This window comes from Anabrus simplex, chromosome 14 (assembly GCF_040414725.1).
Source record: "Anabrus simplex isolate iqAnaSimp1 chromosome 14, ASM4041472v1, whole genome shotgun sequence".
Classification (NCBI taxonomy): Eukaryota; Metazoa; Arthropoda; class Insecta; order Orthoptera; family Tettigoniidae; genus Anabrus; species Anabrus simplex.
The window spans coordinates 76,639,586-76,657,462 of NC_090278.1; the positions used below are offsets into that span (position 1 = coordinate 76,639,586).

Genomic DNA, 17,877 nt, shown 5'->3' on the forward strand with positions numbered 1-17,877 from the left:
CCCTCGAATGCTCTAATACCGTCGGGCTCAGAAAAGAATAAGATTTGACCGAGGGTAGTCAGATAGGATAGATGAGAGTGAGGAGCCTGGCACAAGTAAGTGGAAGGAATGTTAGGACTCAGCTAAGGGCCTTGTGGTTGCCAACCCACACTTCCAAGTTGAGAGCATCTGGGGCCCATAATTATGTGAGACTCATCCTGTATATAAACAGCCAAGTAAAACCATGATCTAGATTGCTTTCCTTCTACATCAATGTGACAAGCTCATTTCTGTTTCCCTACTTTATGAAGGGGAGATTGAAGTGCCGTCGTCTTTTCCCTTTGTGATTTCATGTTTGTATTTTTTCTTTCTTTCTGTTACTCTCTCATCCTGCATTGACTTGTCATTGTTCTATTTCCTATCCTTACGTATTATAAGATGTCCTGGGTAGGCTGTTGATGCAACACTTCCCCCCCCCCCCCCCCACCAATCTGCTTTTCATCACACCGACACAGATAGGTCTTATGGCGACGATGGGATAGGAGTGGGAAGGAAGTGGTCGTGGTCTTAATTAAGGCACAGCCTGGTGTGAAAATGGGAAATTACAGAAAACCACCTTCATGGTTGTCAATAGTGGTCCTCCTGTGGGTGGGTGTGGTAGAATAACACCCATGGTATCCCCTGCCTGTCGTAAGAGGCAACTAAAAGGGGCCTCAGAACTTTGGAGCGTGGGTTGGCGACCACGGGGCCCTTAGCTGAGCCCTGGCATTGCTTCCACTTAGTTGTGCCTGACTCCTCACTTTCATCTATCCTATCCGACCTCCCTTGGTCAACTCTTGTTCTTTTCCGACCCCTACGGTATTATGTATGGGGGCCTAGGGAGTCTTTCATTTTCATGCCCTTCATGGCCCTTGTCTTCCTTTGGCCGATATCTTCATTTTTCGAAGTGTCGGATCCCTTCCATTGCCCCCTCAGATTAATGTTATATGGAGGATGGTTGCCTAGTTGTACTTTCTCTTAAAACAATAATCACCACCGCCACCACCTGCTATTTGCTTTACGTCGCACCGACACAGATAGGTATTATGGCGAAGATGGGATAGGAAAGGGCTACGTGATTAGAATTGAGGAGCTAGCCGACGGTGAGATAGCGGTCCCGGTCTAGAAAGCCAAGAATAACGGCCGAGAGGAGTCGTCATGCTGACCACACGACACCTCGTAATCTGCAGGCCTTCGGTCTGAGCAGCGGTCGCTTGGTAGCCCAAGGCCCTTCAAGGGCTGTAATACCATGGGGAACGCCTGTGGGTGGGGGTTTGTAGAATATGGTACAACCATGATATACCCTGCTTGTCATAAGATGAGACTAAAAGGGGACACCAAGTGTCTCTAGCCGCAGCTGTCATTGCTTCCATTTAACTGTGGCAGGCTCCTAAGCTTCCTCTTTCCTATCTACCTCCCTTGGTCAACTCTTGTTCCTTTCTGACCCCAACGTTACCAGGTCTGCGAGGCTTCGGGGGTCCTTAAATTTTCCCTTTCTTTTGCTGATACCTTCATTTTAGTATCAGACCTTTTTCTTTTTTTCTCCATTTAGTCTTAAAAGGGATGATGGTTGCTCAGTTGTTCGTTCTCTAAAAACATTAACAACAACAATTTAATTTCCAGTTATCAGGAGTAATAATATGAAAACTATGTCACAAAAATAAATATGGCTGTCAGAAAATCAATAATAGTAATAATAATAATAATAATAATAACCAGAGAACCAGTGCTGCTCTGCAGCATTTGTTACGCGAGATGGGATAATGCGGACGGGACAAAGTTTCTTCTTCACGTTTTCAATTACGACAGTACCTCCGTTTAAAGTCTCATCAACCTTTCACACATGGTACTATCACTTAGCATTCAAAGTTATCAAGAAGTAACAAAATTCAATTTTAAGGGAATGAGTCTTACCCCGCAACATGTTCCCTAAAAATACAATTATCAACAAATAACGGCCATCATTATTGCCTTTCAAATGCACCACGTACATAACAACATTTCTTTTCAACTACACCGAAATTATGCCTAAATATTACGACACCCAATCAAGTTTCCTTCCACGCTAGCCAAATTCACCGTTGCTTATGGAGCCACATCCACGAACCTGGGACTTCAACCAGACAGTTTCAGTACGACTACTCTCCAATAGAGCCTCATTTGGAGCTCTCTAAAAACAATGGAATATTTTTCCTAGCATTCCAAATAATTAAGAACTGATGCCAAACCACTGCTGCATTTTACTGTGTAGTTGCCTTGCCAATACTGTGATCACCAACCAATGGCAAAAATTAATGTTATGCACACGGTGCCAGACATTTTGTATCCTTTCTCCCCAAACTGCTCCCATGTAAATGTTAGTATAAGCTTTGTAATTTCCCAACTTTTCAATAGAGTAACCCCAATATTACTGTATAGCTGCCCTGTCAATACGTTGATCATCAACCAACGGCAGAAATTGTTATGCACATTGGTACCAGACGTTGTATACTCTCTCCCCAAACTGCTTCCATGTAAATATAATTTTAAGCTTTGTAATTTCGCAAATTTTCGAATAGAGTAGCGTCAACGATTCATGTCAAACCACCACTGCTGGACACTGTTGAAATGCCCTGTGGTTTTACGCATTGGTACTGACTACTACTTGTATCTTTTACCTTAGACTGCCCCCATGTAAATAAGTTAATGTAATCCTTTTTAACTCCACATTATTAAGGAACATTGTGTCCGGCTCCATGGCTAGCGTGCTGGCCTTTGGTCACAGAGGTCCCGGGTTCGATTCCCGGCAGGGTCGGGAATATTAACCATCATTGGTTAATTTCGCCGGCACGAGGGCTGGGTGTATGTGTTGTCTTCATCATCATTTCATCCTCATCACGACGCGCAGGTCACCTATGGGTGTCAAATCAAAAGACCTGCACCTGGCGAACCGAACATGTCCTCGGACACTTCCGGCACTAAAAGCCATACACCATTTCATTTCAAGGAACATTGTTTTTCTCACGGAAATTTTAGTAACATTTTCCTAACATTTCTGTTAGTGTAATGTCAATATTTCATACGGACTACTGCTGAACACTATTAAGTACCCTGTGGTCTTACCTATTGGTGCCAGTCACTTATCTTTCCCATACACTGCCCCATATAAATAGTTATTACTGAACATTGTTTTTCTCAGTGACTATCCCTACTGTAATGTGTTAATGTTATTCCTTCGTATTTATAATTTAATTACAAATCAGTTACCTGATTTATGCCTTGAGGTAGTAGTGTGACTGATGTCGTCTTCAATGATAAGGTGGAACATGTCTTATATGGAAATAAAGATAAATTCCTAATTGTTTAAACATTTTTATGTATTGAATAGGTGATATTATAAACTAATTAGCATCTTACATACAGGCTTAATATCTCTAAACAAACATTTCCATGACACTTGTGTGGGTTTTGATGATTTCTTGGGGGATCTCAACTTCTCTGGTACAGAGTTTGAAGTTTCTAACATGTCTGGAAGTGCCTCATTAATTCATGTATTTTTCATTTGTATGCATATTTTGCTACACTTTCATTTATTATGATGATGCTTTTAGTTTAAAGGGGCCTAACATCTAGGTCATCGACCCCTAATGGTACGAAATGAGATGAAATGGAATGACAAATTAAAAGTCCATATCTTCCACTGACCAGAATTCAAAACGTGAGGACGAAGAACGAATGGATGGATATAAATTTAAAACAATCAGTGGATCCAACAAGCAATATCTCGCATTCACAGAAACTGACGTGAAATAATAGTATTACTGACCAAGGGACTGCGTCTAGAGCATAATACTTAATTGATAATGCTTTTAGTCCAAAGGGGTCCAAAATCCAAGTCATCGGCCCTTTATAATGGGATTTATTGCTAGGAAAGTAGAACCATGTTATTTGTCATGCTGTGGTACTAATCAAAACTAGCGCAGACTCACGGTATTCCACACATTATGGTACTACTCACAGGTAATGAAATTCGCACATGTAATACAGACCTATGGGGTTTCACACATTGCAGCGCCATTTACAGGCAACGCAAACCTATTGTGTTCATCACACAAGTGTACTAACCACAGGGACTCACGCCATCCCTTAGTGTTCCTCATATAGTGGGTACTAACCATAGGCAAGCCAAAACCATGGTATCGCTCGGATAGTGCTATCAATCACTATGTATTCTTTTGCTACTAATCACAAACCTATTTGGTACCGAACATAGTGGTACTATGCGCAAGTAAACCCATGGTGTTCCCCGCGTGGTGGTACTAATCACAAATAGTTTCATGGTTCTAATACAAACATCCCTTGGTCGCCTCTTATGCCAGGCAGGGGATACCGTGGGTGTATTCCTCGTCAGAGTCCCCCACCCACAGGGGGTTGTGTGTTTGGTCTGCAAGAGGTATTTTATTTCCCTCAAGTCCGCCGGCAAGCCGGTTAAGACCCCCCTTTCCGCTACCTGGGACGTGCTACGCGAGAGTATCACCTCTCCCCCTGCTACGCCAGCGTAGTAGGTTTGTGGTTTCCATTTATTAATATGCAGTAGAGTGCTTAGGAGAAAGGTGATAAATGTTTTCAAGATTGTGAGTAGGGCCAGGACATATTCTAATTAGGTTTTTAATAGTAATTTATATATGCCCTCTATTTTACATATACAACTTGTTTAAGTAATTTGATTTAAGAAAGACTTGCTCTTAAAATTATTGATTAGTTATAAAGTTGCACAAGTCTTGAGAGGAAGGAATAAAAGGAATCATAAAAGCCAACATTGCAGCTAGGACATTTATTTAGTTCTTATCACAATACAATCAATGTTACTTATACAATGGAATTTTCTTTTATATCATCACAAAAATACAGTATTTATTTAAAAATAAAATTCCTATAAGAAATATGATTCATCTGAGAAGTTGGCACTGGTAATTAATAAGTAAATTTCAAGGATATGATTAACAGATTTATAAATACAATTATCCTACCAAATTACAAGAAACCCAGAACGGTTGGATGACAATTTTAAACTCACTTATTTCTTGTGAGGATGAAATAAGGGAAAGAAAAAAAATCCAAGATAACCTAACAGAAATAGTACATCTTCAAACCAAATGTAATAGGATCTCAAACACAACACGGCACAACGAAAGGCCAAATGCCTTTTAATTTGACACTTTCACATCTACACAGGTCCCTTTACTGATACAAGTGAAGAGACATCTACTCTCAGCATTACAAATAAATTTAAAAAATCTTAAATAAAAATCTATGAAGTCACTGACACAATCAAATGTCAAATACTACAATGTAATAATACAAAAGGGGCTATCAAATACATGATTCTCTTATTGATGCAACTCAAATCAAGTGAGAAGAGGGTGAGGGTGGGTTGAGTGGCCACCCTTTTAACTTACACTGGTACATCAGGTTGAAAATAGTGAAAAGTATATAAATTTAGAGAGAATTCATGTTCCACACAGCATTTATAAAGAATTTGGCAGAAATTACCTTACATGCTTCACATTTTTCTAAACTACTTGTATGAAGATTTCTGGAAATGAGTTTATCTTCAGTGGGCTAAAAAAAATTCTCTTTTTACTTCAGGGTATTTAAAGAATAAACCAAATCAATTTAAAATCCTTTCCATTGCTGAATATAAGAAACAGGAAAATCTATCAACAGAAATTCCATTCATTACCAGACGGTTACAAGATCAAATGCCTATTTATTACTGAAAAGGAACAAATCACGCCTGTATTTTCCGGTCTTGTAGGCACGGTCCAGGAGCAATGAAAATGCAGTCTTCGGTGAAATGTTGGGACCATCGTACGTTCCTGGACCAAGGCCAACAAGCCCGGAAAGTACAGACATGATTTATAATGCCAGCCGTGAGAGCATCAACTGCTCTTGGACCACAGCCTACAAGCCTGGAAAATACGAACGTGATTTATAACCCTGGCTGTGAAAGCCTTAACTGCTGTATGAAAAGGAACACACAATAACATGAACATAATGACCGGTCAGTGTGGAAAGAGGAAGCAATATAAAGAGGAAACCAGGAGAAACTTGAAAACACAAGAAAGGCAAGGACTGGTCAGAAACGTGAACCGGGTATATGTGCATTAGAGTGTTGGTAATACTGATAAGTAATTTGAAAAAAAAAAAAAGTTGATATCTTGGATCATTGTAATTTTATCAGCTGCTAAAGTTAGAAAACCAGATTGCTTCGTGGGCGATTTCAGGTGGGCTTTGCGAGGCGGTGTTGGTAAATCTGCACGTGTCTTATGACCGACTTGAGAACGCCAATAGAAGAAATGAATTTCTTCAAGCGAGGACTGGAACAGGACCTCCCTGCTGATAGGCTCGGCCCACAGCAAGCACGCTACGGTGGCATTGGCTGAAACGCACTGTGTTTGACGCTCATTTCTCGGCATGGCTCTCAAGGCAGTGCAGATTTAGCAATACCATCTTGTAAAGTCCATCTGAACTCACCCGCAGAGCGATCCGACTGGCTAAACTCCGCAGCTGATAAAATGACAACGGAGCTAGGTACTGATGCAATTTTGTTTTCAAATTTCCTAACAGTATGATGAAAGGCTCTAATGCTCATTTGCTCGGTTCAGACCACCCTGTATAGACCTTCTCGTCAATTCATTTTTTTTTTACATCCATCTCTTCTCAGTCAGTCTACGACGCCCTTCTGATGAAGCTGAGGAGAAACAAGCTTGCCGGGGGCCAAGAAGAAATGGATGTAGGAGAAATGGGACTGATGAGGGGAGAGTCTATATACTTGAAGGTGTCCATTTGTTTACTATATTTCAGTCCTTACGTTCCGTAATTACTTACCTTCTTTGACCCCATCAGGTTGCCAGCGTTAATTGTCAGTAGATTTGTTTTTGCCAGCTCTCCCTAAGTCATGGGGATAACTTCTGCACAGATATAAATTTTCGCTTTATTATAACTAACACACCTATTGGAAGAACTCTTGCCAACTGGTGACTTCTGTTCTACCTACAGCAGGCTCGGCAATGTTACATTTCAGGAATATCGCATGCAGTATCTTCAGACTGATTCATGTACGAACCCTAGAGATGACACAACTAGGTATTGAAAGTACTATATTTACCACAAACGTTCTGTGGGATACGGGTTCTCCTTGTAATCACTGATTTACTAAAATCTATTTCATTTAAAAACATCTCTTTTTTGTATTCATTACAGCTAGAGACCTTAATTTGTTATACAGTACCTGCTTCCATGGAAATTTCCTTGTTATTTGGACTTATTAATCCATAGGTGTGAATTTGATAATAGGAATTTGGACTTGGGAAGGAATGTGCTTTCTTTTTTTTCTCTTGCTATTTGCTTTACGTCGCACTAACACAGATAGGTCTTATGGCGACGATGGGTTAGGAATGGGAAGGAAGCGGCCATGGCCTTAATTAAAGTACAGCCCCAGCATTTGCCTGGTGTGAAAATGGGAAACCATCTTCAGGGCTGCCGACAGTGCAGTTCGAACCCACTATCTCCCGGAGTCAAGCTCACAGCTGCGCGCTCCTAACCGCACGGCCACTCTCCTGGTGAATGTTCATTTAACTTTGAGAGTTTTTAAGTGCATATGAAGGCAAGAAATTTGTACTCCGAGTTTTTCAGAAATCTAGAACTCGTGCAATGAAGAGTTTAAGACTTTTGTATGATGATCTGCTGAATTCAAGATCTCATGAATCAGCTGCCTGGTTAATACCAAAATAGTAAGCAGAAATATGAACTCGGTGAATCGGAAAAGTTGGTGGCTATATTAGGTCGAGTAATGATTATAATTTGCTGATGCGTTTCGAACCTACGACCAGGATCGTCTTCAGAGGAATAAATACTGTATTGACAACTGTCACTCCACAGAAACCACACTCACGAGACACCCTGTAAGAAATATAGTTCATCACAGCTATATACTGAGTAGATCATGGCTATCCTCCATAGTTAACTCGTGAACATCTTTCTCCTTGACTCTGGAGGCACTGGAATGAACTACATTTCTAACAAGTCTGTCTCTATCATGAGTCTGATTCATATGGAGTGACAATTACAACTAAAATTGTTATTATTGTTCTTAAAATGTAATAGTGAAAACTGTAATTCATTACATACAGTACAAAAATATTTGAGGTTGTATACTTAACTCTTGATTGTATCCCATCAAAATACATGAATTGCAACGAACAGAAATAACTCATTTCTTACAACATAAATTGAAACCGACTTAGATTTCTACCCCCTTTCTTTCATTATTTTCAACCACCACTTCAAACTCTGGTGTCACCGCAGTGATCGAGAGCGACTGAGTACTTCGCCCAACGTTCACGGCCTGCAACGTAACCACGTCGCTGTGGCTTAATAGCATGTGCTCATCACCTGTCTGCTGGCCCGTTACACTGCTGTGCGCCCGTGGAACAAAATGCCCAGAGCAAGAGCCTCTGTTATATAGAAATGAACTATTTTTCCTTCTTTACAGCCTGGCGAACAGCTATATAATTTTGCAATTTTAATACCATGACAAAGCACCGGTACTGCATTACTTGTATTAAAAAAATAGGAGTCTCTAGCTATAATTACATTAATTACTAAACACTGAAATACATATACTAACTACTAAGATATGGTTTATCCCCAACTACACAACTATTCTTAAAATACAAGACACCAAAAAGCAGTCAGGATACACTTCTAATTTTTCTGTAGTATGTCTGTATGACAGTAGTGAAAACTTACTATTATAGTAAAAGTTAAGATGGAAGATTATAGTCTATTAACCAAGCAGAATTCTTCAGTGCTTACAACAAAAGTGAAAAACCTCACTATTTCCTGGTATTTTGTTTTTTAACAACAGTGTGCATCACTGGAAACCAATATGTGTGGCTACAATGTTCTTGCTTCGTAAATGCTTAAAATCTATTGTAATACATACAGCTAGATCCTAAATAAAGGTATCATTTGATTTAGTACATTTTTGTTTATATAATGTTAGTATGTTAGAAATATACACTATCTTATTTACAATCCAAAGTCAGGTCAAATCAGTACTAAAAATAATCAGACCATAACCTTAGAATTTTCTGGCTGTGGTGGGGCATTTCAAATGATGTATATAAATTACTTTTAACAAAAACATCCACAGTATCTTCAATTAGCTATAATACAATAATATTTATATACAGACCTTGGTTTCAAATTTTCAAAGGGAATGTGAATAAAGGTATCATTTGGTTTAGTATATTTTTTTTCACATAATGTTAGTTAGAAATGTACACTATCTTATTTACAATCCAAAGTCAGGTCAAATTAGTGCTAAACATAATTAGACCATAACCTTAGATATTTTATGGCTCTGGTGGGGCATTTCAAATAACCTATAGAAATTACTTCTAACAAAAATATCCACAGTATCTTTAATTTGCTATAATATGATAATACAGTATTCTATATAGAGACCTCAGTTACAAATTTTCAAAGGGAATGGATAAAAAAAGACGTACAGTATGTAGAAGGTAAGAAATTAAATTTTCGAACATTAAGCAAAATTTCTATGACAATTTTAAAGTTTATCAACAAAATTCTAAGCTCCTTACATAGAAAAAACCCCTAGGCCTTGCAACCTAATACCACTGGTGTTAGAAGAGAGTACGAGTTATTTATGGAAATATCTCATTTAAAATTAGGGCAATAGATTGGCAAGACACCAAAGTCCCCTGCCTAATCAAGCAAAAGGAATATAAGTGCTGAAATTTTGTTCTGAGAGGGTTTTCTAATATTCAGTAAACCTACAAGTCTTTCTCATTCCTTACAGTTTCTCTAAATCTTTAATTTCAAATTCCATGACTCCCAATATTTCCAATGAAATGAGACCATACCAGGCTTTCAGACAGCAGATTAACCTAATCTTAAATTTCAGTGCCTTTCTAGTTAAAAATAAATTTTGTATTAGCAATGCGACAGCTGAATACATTATATTGTAGTCACAAAGTTATTCACTCACACCTAAGAGCAAATTCTGTTTCCTCTGCATTGGCTGTTTAATATTACTTTCCCTTCTGTCTGAGTGAGTAGGAACAAAATGTGGATTAGAATTCAATCTTGGATTACACCACTTCGTAATAACAGTCGATTGTTTATGCATCACACTGAATGATCGATATTGCTCTTCAGAGCCATCTAGAGCAAAATACAATAAACTTCAGGATCCGACATAAAATTGTTGCATTTATAAACTAAGTCCTACAAGTTACAATATTTTACATGTCATGTAAGAGAAACGTGTAATATTTATGAAACAGAAAATTGTCCTGACATACTGACAAATTTGTCAGATCTTGCAAAATTTTCAAAATTGTTGCACGTGTCAAGTTTTATGAAATAGGGCCCTGGTATTTGGCTCTGATATTTCTAGTCAGAGAAAAAAAATGCTAGCAATAGAAAGAGACAAGACATATTTAACCACTTTAGGGCCAAGCATATTTATTAAACAGGTATTTAAAAACATCAGTTATTTACCAGCTGATGTGGTAAAGAAAGACCAAAGCGTATTTTCCAGTTCTTTCATAAATCTGTAATGTATAGGTTTTAATACTGATATTTAAACCGTTTTCTTTCCGAAATGGTGAGGAAATTTCCATTTTTCACAGTAAATTCAAAACTGAATAAAAATCATTTTAAAAATTGTTTAAAATGTATTCCAATGATGGAACATCAGAGCCAATGAAGCCACAGGGGGTATAGCTCATAATTCAACCATTTTTTGCAAGAGTGGAGCACTGACGATATATTCTCAGTTGTTTCTATAAGTGTTAATAAAAAAAATTTAAAAAAGCCCAAAGATAATTGAAGAGGACCTGTTAGCTGAAAATAACAGTTTGAAAACAGTACAAATAAACAATGTGTACCTGAGGTACAACTGAATATAGAATTCTGTCGTATCAGATTAGTAAAACCACAACACACTAAGTCTATCACTTTCTCACTACCTGACTATACTAAGAGAGCTTTGACAACCATCTCCACAGTTTCTGGACACTACAATGCCCTAGGTGGATCACGAAAGAGAGCTTATTAGATCTGAATGCGGTATAGGGTGACACTAATTTAACAAAAAAAAAAAAAAAAAATATATATATATATATATATATACACACACAAGCTTATGAACTTGTGTAATTTAAAATTTTAAGCTAATTTTGACATGGATCAGAAATGTGGGTTGTGAAGGAGATGGATAAAAGTAGAATACAAGCAGTGTAAATGAAGAAATGAAGTTTCAAAGGTGACGAGTAGGTAAAAAGAATGGACAGAGTAAGAAATGAGAGAGTTCGGGAGACGGTAAATGAGGTACCCCTGCAGGAAAAGATAGAAAAATCAAGGCTGCAGTGGCATTGACGTGTTAAGAGAATGGAAGAAGAAAGGATATGAAGAAAGATGTTAGAAATAGAGTTGAAGAGAAGGAGACCTAGAGGAAGACTGAGGGACAGATGGCTGAAAGGTGTAAAGAAGAACATCGGGGCAAGAGGAGGGAATTGGACGAGAGTGAGAGAAGTGGTGGATGGACAGAAAATGGTGGAGAGGCTTATGTTCCAAGCACACCCAGCCAGTGGTTGAAAACTGCTCCAGATGATGATGATGATTAATTCGTAACAACTGAAAAAAGGAGATCCTACTATTTTTTCGTTAATCCTGTTCCTGAAATTGCTTTCCAAATGTTTGTACTAACTGTAATTACTGCACAAAGCAAATGTGGTATTAGAATCACTGAATGGCATTGAGACCTGTAATGCCAAGTTCTAATGTTCTGTAATTATGCAGTACCTCGGTCATGTGATGCGAGGAGAGAAATATCATCTACTGCAGCTGGTCATTCAAGGGAAGATACAAGGCAAAAGAAGACTCGTTCTCTGGATTGATAATCCGAAAACTTCGTTCAACTGTTCCGCTGTTGAGCTGTTTCACGCTGCATTATCTAAAGCAGGGCCTCTCAGAGTGCATGCACCAGTGCATTGGACGGCGCAACAGTTGCCTTTGCTACGTTGACCCGAGTGCAGACCACCACTCCCAGATTTTAAGCAATAGCGGTCTCTCTCTCTCTCTCTTTCCCTACACCTGAGTCTCCCTTCCTCACTTGTTTTGCAATGCTCCACCATCTGAGCAGAGTTGAGTCGAGTCACCTAGAGATAAAATGCTGGTCCAAGCCGGGCTGATGCACAGAACCTCTGCACCTCGGTTTGCACTCTTGAGATTTTGGGCGTTTGTAAGGCCCTGATCTAAAGCAAGAATCTCCATGATGGTAGCCGACCTTCTGAGAGGAGATGGCACTTGTAGAAGAATTTTTAATGCGTTTTCTCTGTAATAAGGAGATAAATGCAGACTTAGGAATATGGGTTTAATATTGACATAGTAAGAGGAGTTTTTCATACCTAAACCCTCCTGATGGCCCAACCCAAGTCCAATAATTCTGAACACAGGGACGGCATAGTCCACTGGTATAGGCAGAATGCAAGGGAAGCGTGATTACAGGACGACATGGGGCACTTAAGCTACATGTTGCAATGACCCACTAGCGGATCACACTGTCCCATACTGAGAAATCTGTGTGCCCACCAGTGGGTCACATGGTGCTAGGATATATGCTAGGACACAATTAGTAAATGGGAAATAACGGATAGAACCATCAGTTGTTTTACAATCAATCAGAACATGGCTTTGTGATGACGATGGATCAAGACAATGTAAACGTACTTTGTTTGAAAGTTACACTCTTCAAATGAGACAGCAGCAGAACCAAAAGGCTGAAAAGAAGTTCATATGTACCATACTTCAGAAAACAAAGAAAGATATGATGAACGAAGTGAATCGAGCTGATGGTGGTGTGAACATTAGATGCAGCTCAGAGGTCATGCCTAAGATAGCATGGGCACATTACAAGGAGGGAAGGAAAGCAAAGAGTACATCAACAAAACAATAACAGGAAAAAGAGGTGTTAGGAGATCTCAGATGAGTTGGACAGATCAAATAAGGAGATATCTGGAGGAGAAAGGGCTGAACTGTATCAAATCAGTAAAATGAATCTGTTGTCCCATCAGTAATGCAACAGAGGACAACACTTTTTAGGCCTGTTGTTGCTTTCAGGAATGATACACCTATTTTGTAAATGTATTGGACTACCTCACATATCTGGCACCCACATGGATCCAAATCAATATTAGAAAATTCAATATTGAAATTTATATGACTCTTAAATCACCTTCTGCAACTAAATTTCTTGATCATCCAAGTCTCTCATCTCATAAATGACAATGGCATTGTGTACCAGACAGAACTGGGATTGATAGTGCCTAAAGTAGGAGCATCTTGTAGTCTTATGAACTAATATTAGTTCTCTTGTTAATATATTTCATATCTACAAAATTAGTCATATTTTCAGGTTCATCTTCATTTGCACGTTAACACTATACAATTCCTTTATCAATAAATTAAAGAACAACTTAGATTAGTTGATATACTGCCCCCCATTGATAATATGGAGGTTTGGTGGCAATACAACTTTCTGACTCTTACAACTCTCACTCTCTTGGTACATCACCTTTACCCTCCAATAAGTGCTGTTCACCAACTCCTTTGTTTTCCAGGGCCTTACCTTGCTTTTGCATCGACTATGCCTTTTCAATACCTAAGAAGGCCACTAGTACATCTTTTCCATATTCATAACGACATTTTGTAGCAGCCTCATGGCAAAATAAGATCTACTGTGGGCCTTCCTGGTCTGAAGTCATACTGTTCTTTTAGAATTTGCTTTACATCGCACCGATACAGATAGACCTTACGGCGACTATGGGATAGGAGTGGGAAGGAAGCAACCATAGTCTTAATTCAGGTGAAGTCCCAGCATCCGCCTGGTGTGAAAATGGGAAACCACGGAAAAACCATATTCTGGGCTAATGACATTGGGATTCGAACCTACTATCTCCCAAATGCAAGCTGACAGCTACTGTTCTTTTCTCAGCCCTCCTCCTACTTTAGCATGTCAGGAATATTTCAAAAATCATTGAACTGATATATGCTTCAGAAGCTTGGATAATGAGGGGAAGAAAGAAAAACAGGATCCAGACCAATGATAAAAGATTTTTGAGAAGTACCATACAATGAGATACAACTGATCATTGCTGCACAATTTTAAATTGCCCACATTGCTGTGTAACACAGCTCTTGCTGACCCGACACATTTGTGGCGCATACTCCCAGACCAGCACAGCAATGCTGGAACAACAAGCTGCTACTGAATTACTGAGGCCAGGATAGAAACTTACTGCACGCTATAAAAAGTGAGATTTAGCCTTTAATCATGATCCTAGCACATAAGTACGACTATCACAATATTACAAAAAAATTAATATTGAAAGTAAGCGTTTTCGAGAAGAAATAAAATGGAGTATGGCTTTTAGTGTCGGAGTGTCCGAGGATATGTTTGGCTTGCCAGATGCAGGTCTTTTGTTTTGATGTCTGTAGGCGACCTCCTAGGCGTCGTGATGAGGATGAAATGATGAAGATGACACATACACCCAGCCCCTGTACCAGAGGAATTAACCAATTATGGTTAAAATTACCAACCCTGCCAGGAATCGTACCCGGGGCCCCTGTGACCAAAGGCCAGCATGCTAACCATTTCGCCATGGAGCTGGACCTTTGAGAGACGAATAAATGAAAATGCAAAGACTTCATTTCGTAGTGTAATGCCGCAACATTATAAGAAAAAGATCGGGGTCCCGGAGGAAAGAAGAGGTACAATGGAAAATGCAGTCCAGGCTGGAAGATTTAGCATTCGGGGAGCCTCTGAAAACCAAGCTGTGCCATACACAATGCTGAATGGCACCTTAAAGAGGGCAGCATAAAATTCACCATCGTAACGTGATCAGTTTTAAGATCTGAAGAAGAGAATGTGGCTTGTGGAGTCTTAAAATGTGGAAAATGGGATCAAACCGTAAAAGAGTTGAAAGGGAAGGAATTTCAAAAGGTATGATCATTTCTTCGCTCCGGTTGACTGCTGTAGATGTTGCGTGTCTTTCGGCCGTTTCAGTTTTATTATGATAGACTGCTGTGGAAGTTCGGCATTGACGGTCTCTCGTGGCTGTTTTACGTGTCTATAGTTATGGCAATGATCACCAAATAACAGGAGTAACCAGGTGGAAGACGAAAGCAATGTTTCCAGTTGGCTACTCACTTCGCGCCTAGTTGCTCCCCTGTGCTGACATGCTTGTGCTTCTTGACTCAGCTTTCGATCTGAAATTGTGAAAGGCCCGATGATGGAGGAAAGATATACTGCACAGGAAGCTCTTGCTCTCATATTGGGTAGTGACTTTGAAGATGATAGTGATTTATCATCTGATTCTGGTGAAGGAACGACTTCAATCACACCTACTTCAGACACGTTTACCACTCCAGTTACCGCTTCATCGTCTGAAAGGACAGCCTACTTCGATGATTCGACTGGAGATGAAGATAGTGAGGATGAATATCAGGTGCCTGAACCACAGAGCAGAAGACTAAATTGGAAAAAGTAGAACCTGAATCCGAAGAAACATAAGTTCGATGCAGGTAATTCCGGATTGAAAAGCTCAACGGACAAGTCTAGTTTCTTTCAGCTGTTTTTAACATGAGTATCATAATTCTTCTGCGCGAGGGGGATGAAAAGTGCTAAAAATAAAAATATAGTCATAAGGATTCCACCGAATATGCATTACAAAAAAAATAGAATACTTTTAAACTCTGCCTGTCCTCTCCTCACATCACAAGCCAACTGGAGAGCGGAGCGAGACAAGTATCCCGTACAGTGGGCTTGGTGAACCACCCGCTGCTCGTGTCGAGAGGGTCATGCCACTGTATTCGCTATGCTGGAGTGAAAGAATTAAGAGTTTAGTCAGACAATGTTTACTGAAAGCCAAAAGCATTCCATCCACGCAGTCGCCAGGAGTCAACATTGACTTGATGGCACGTACTCAAAACACCTTAACATGTCAAGTCTCTCTAATTTGCCAAGAGTGTATGTCAGCAGTTGCACTACCACACAATACCTGCTGAAATTTAGTTTATATTTCAATGACCTGAGATAATTAACAAATCTCAGATTTTCTCTATGTACAGTATATTTTCTGCTTTTTGCGGTACTAACTTACCTGAACTGACTCGGAATGACTTATCCTATTTTCTTATAATCCTACTATGTACAGTTTACAGAGGTATTGAAAAATCCCGTAGGTCAATACACAGCTGTAAACATTGCAGTTCTGGAACCAAATATCTGAAGGAAACTTATTCCTCAGGAATACATTAACCTAACCCTACTATATACATTAAAGAAATATTCTAGCAGTTTAATACATATTTGTGAAAATAATAGACTTTTTAAACAAGAGCCAGAACGTAACAAGCATTCCTCAAGAAGACCACCCTACGGTTATTTCCATAACTGTTCAATATCTGGAATACATCTTACGGGCAGAGGCGCACTCTCAGGGGAGACAAAGAAGACAGTCTCCATCCAAATTATCTCTTATTAATTACTAGTGAAAGGATTTTAAGGTGCAACACCTTTCCAAACATATAGCTATTTTCATACAAATAGAAGCAAAATAAACACAATTTCTTTGCACCTTTTTTGTGAGATTACTACATTTTGCTACCTTTTCCTTTCTATTTCATGCTTCAGCACTTCCCCCCCCCCCACACACACACACTTTTATCTGAGTTTTTGAAGATTAGACAGAATTTTTTTTTTTTTTTTTTTGAATAGATATTTAAAGATTTTTGAAGATCAGAAGTTAATAATAGTCACTAACTAAATATTAAAATATAACTGAGGTAAACCATCACTAATTCATATCCCAACCACCATCAACCAGGCGCAACGATAACTCATCAACAAAGACTTAAGAGTTGGAACTTCTTGCAGTGCATGGCTATAGCTATTTGCCTGATGCAATTAAGTTTGGAAGAAGATACAGTGAAGGAGGAACAGTGGGAGAAATTGATGAGTGTCAATTTCGGATACCTCTGCAACTTTGACTGAACTCCCTTTACGGATGCTGACAAGATAGGCTCCAATAATTTCTGTATATGTCGAGTGGAGTTTGCCTATAATAGGATGCACAGAGCTCAAAGCACCAGAGATTTACTGTAAAAAACAATGAAATGTGTGTGCAATCTTATATGACAAGTTCATTATTAAAAACCCCATAAGTGGGATAAAGGAAGTTCATGTAACTGATTAAAACCTTAATAAAGTAATTTCATCAACACCTTTTTGTATGTATTTTCAGAACCCTTTTCTCACCATATTTTCTACCTTAAAATCCCTTCCCTATTCATTACTAATATAATTTGAATGCCATGAAACAAAAAAGTAACATTTTACTTCAAGTTACTATAATCTTTAAGATAAGTTTTCTAAATATTTTCTTCAATTTTCTGAAAAATAGCAAATATGTAAAGCTAGATTTAATGTCACCATTATTAGCAAAATGTCAGTTCACCTCGCACAGTAGACACAAACCTTGAGGATACCTGCATCAAACATATCAATAGATTCAGTTGTTTCTGAGAAAAGCAAACCTGTGATCTAATACAATACCAAGTTTATAAGTGAATGTGTAAGTAAGAGCTGAGAGAAAGGAAAGACCAATTTTTGATGGTTGTAACATATGCCAGTTTCCTTAATGCAAGTACAATTTCTGCTCTTGACATAATTGTCTTCTGAAACACCCAAACAAAAACATTGCTGTACAGATTGTGAACTACTTT

General features: G+C 38.8%; 1 long non-coding RNA gene across 1 annotated transcript; it reads right to left on the reverse strand.

The window, feature by feature from the left end:
- Window positions 1-4,816: 4,816 nt before the first annotated feature.
- On the reverse strand, window positions 4,817-10,043 carry LOC136885681 (uncharacterized). The gene is made up of 2 exons (XR_010861578.2): window positions 9,410-10,043; window positions 4,817-9,144 (listed from the first exon to the last, which is right to left on the reverse strand). It is a non-coding gene; the product is annotated as an uncharacterized lncRNA (long non-coding RNA).
- Window positions 10,044-17,877: the final 7,834 nt, after the last annotated feature.